General features: G+C 43.3%; 1 pseudogene; it reads left to right on the top strand.

Moving 5' to 3' along the window:
* Positions 1 to 667: 667 nt before the first annotated feature.
* Positions 668 to 2,787, top strand: LOC121606289 (annotated as a pseudogene).
* Positions 2,788 to 3,047: the final 260 nt, after the last annotated feature.

The raw sequence follows: 3,047 nt of genomic DNA, 5'->3' as shown, positions 1-3,047 counted from the left end.
ACAATCACACGGGAGGGAAAACTCAGGAAGTAAAGCAACACAAAGACACATAACATGAACCTTCAAAATAAAACAGGATGTAACAAAGACAACACGCAATGGGAAACTTAACAAAAACACAAACACGATGGGGCAAGGGTTGAGACTAAGACAATACAACAACACTTACATAAAACGGCATGACTATGAAGACATTAGGGATACACTTACAAGAAACAAGGCATGGCAGAGACAACATTTACTAACTGAATGAGGCAAAAGATCAACAAGAGAACACTAAACAAAAACCAGCGTGCAAGGCACGGGTCCTGACAAGGGTGTTGACTGTAGTGGACTGTCCTGGAGGATGAACTAAGGCAGAGAGAATCAGTTTTAAAAAGACAGCAGCAGGATGATTGGCTCTCAACACAGTTACACATATACAGTTTGATTAATTGTGAATGATATGATGATACATTACATTTTAAATCTGTTGACACAATGAATCGAACCAGAACATTGGCCAAGTGTGGAGATGAGTGAAGATCTCTTCATGTCAGCAGTGCAGAGATTTCAGACTCACAGTTTATGTCGTTTTATCTTTCCACAGCATCTGGAATCAGGATTGTGTTGCTGGGAAAAAGTGAGTACAAACAGACAAAACTTGGTAACTTCATCATCAGGAACAAAGCTTTTCATCACCAGAAAACTTTCCCAACCAGACAATGTGTGTCTGCCAGTGGAGAGTGGAGAGGAAATCCTGTCACAGTGGTGAAAAGTCCAAACATCTTCAGTCTGTCTGAGGAGGCAGTCAGAGAAGAGATGAAGAGCTGTGTGACTTTTTGTCCTCCTGGACCAAATGTTCTTCTGCTGTTAGTGAAACCTTCTAAGTTCACAGAGAAGAAAAGACAAACACTGAAGTTCATCCTGAGTCTGTTTGATCGAGATGCTTTTAAACACTCGATGGTCGTCGAGACACATGAGAGAAATGAAGCAGCTGTTAGTCGACTCCTTAAAGACTGTGGAGGAAGACGCTACAACATGGCTGAAGACAACAACCGCACACTGTTAATGGAGAAGATTGAGAAGATTGTGCATGAAAACAAAGGAAGCTTCCTCACCTTCACTGAAGAGACCACCAGACCAGCTTTAAACCTGGTTCTGTGTGGGAGGACAGGAGCAGGGAAGACTTCAGCAGCCGAGGCCATTTTAGGTCGGACAGCGTTTCATTCAGTCTGCGACTCGTCAGAGTGTGTTAAACATCAGGGAGAGGTGTGTGGACGTCGGCTTTCCCTGCTGGAGCTGCCTGCCTTGTCTGGAAAACCTCAGGAGGCAGTGATGGAGGAAGCATTGAAGTGTGTCTCCCTCTGTGAACCTGAGGGTGTCCATGCCTTCATCCTGGTCCTACCTGTGGGTCCCCTCACTGATGAAGACAAGAGAGAGTTGAAGATCATCCAGAACACTTTCAGCTCTCGAGTCAAAGACTTCACCATGATTCTGTTCCCTGTGGAGTCAGATCCTACAGCTCCAGATGTTGTTAACTTTGTCAGAGGAAACAAAGACATTCAGGATCTCTATCAGAGCTGTGGAGGAAGACATGTTGTTCTCAACATCAAGGACAAGCAGCAGATCCCAGAGCTGCTGGATGCTGTGGAAAAAATGAGACCCTGCAAAGACAAATGCAGCTACACAACAGAAACATTTGCATCTGCTCAAATAGAAAAGATCACCACACTACAAGCTGAACTGAGGGAAACAAAAGGCTTCGTCAGCTGTAAGTATTGTAAATGATAAAGAGAAACCATCTTTTTTCTGTGTCCTGAAGTGACTCCTGGTCTTTGTATTTCACAGGTGATGATGGTGAACTGAGCCCACAGTGTCTCAAGGTGGTGCTGATAGGAAAGACTGGCTGTGGAAAGAGCTCTTCAGGAAACACCATTCTAGGAAGAAAAGAGTTTAAAGCTGAATCGAGCCAAACATCAGTCACCAAACATTGTCAGAAAGCACAGACTGAAGTGGACGGTCGTCAGGTCGTTGTGGTCGACACTCCTGGTCTGTTTGATACAACTTTGTCCCATGAAGAGGTTCATGAGGAGATGGTGAAATGCATCAGTCTTCTGGCTCCAGGACCTCACGTCTTCCTGTTGGTGTTACACATCGGCAGATTAACATCAGAGGAGAAGGAAGCACTGAAACACATCAAGGAAGGTTTTGGAAAGAACGCTGAAAAGTTCACCATCATTCTTTTAACTGGAGGAGATTCACTGGAGCATGATGGGATATCTGTTGAAGATTACATTAAAGAGAAATGTGATGCTTCATTTAAGAAGCTGATCGCTGACTGTGGAGGAAGATACCATGTGTTTGACAACCGTGATGAACACGACCGAACACAAGTGAGTGAGCTGATGACCAAGATTAACACCATGGTGAAGAAAAATGGAGGAAGCTGCTACACTAATGAGATGCTGCAAGAGGCCGAAGCTGCAATAAAGAAAGAGGTGGAGAAGATCCTGAAGGAGAAGGAAGAAGAGATGAGGAGAGAGAGAGAGGAGCTTCAAAGAAAACATGAGGAAGAAATGGAAGAAATGAACAGAAGAATAAAAGAACAGAGAGCAGAAATGGAAGAGGAGAGAAAACAGAGAGAGAAACAACTTCAGGAAAAGGAGGAAAACATCAGGAAAGAACGTGAGGAGAGAAAGAAAGAACAGGAAATAAGAGAAGAAGAGAACAGGAAGAGAAAACAACAGGAAGAAAGTGAGCGAGAGGAGTGGAAACAAAAAGTCGAAGCTTTGGAGAAAAAAATAAGATCAGAATCAGAATCAAAGGAAACAATTGACAGAAAGCTGGGAGCGAGCAAAGAAGAGATGAGAAAACAACAAGAGGAGTGGGAGAATAAACAAACAGAATGGTGGAAGAGGCGATACCAAGAAGATGAAAAGAGACGAGTGGAGGAACAAAAAAGAATTCGAAAGCTGCAAGAAGAGTACGAGCGAGAAAGAGAAAATGATGAAAAGAAAAGAAAAGAAGAGGACAGAATCAGAAGAGAAGAAGAGGAAAAAGAGAAA

This window comes from Chelmon rostratus, chromosome 5, assembly GCF_017976325.1.
Source record: "Chelmon rostratus isolate fCheRos1 chromosome 5, fCheRos1.pri, whole genome shotgun sequence".
Taxonomy (NCBI): domain Eukaryota; kingdom Metazoa; phylum Chordata; class Actinopteri; order Chaetodontiformes; family Chaetodontidae; genus Chelmon; species Chelmon rostratus.
This window is presented reverse-complemented; position numbering and strand designations above follow the sequence as displayed.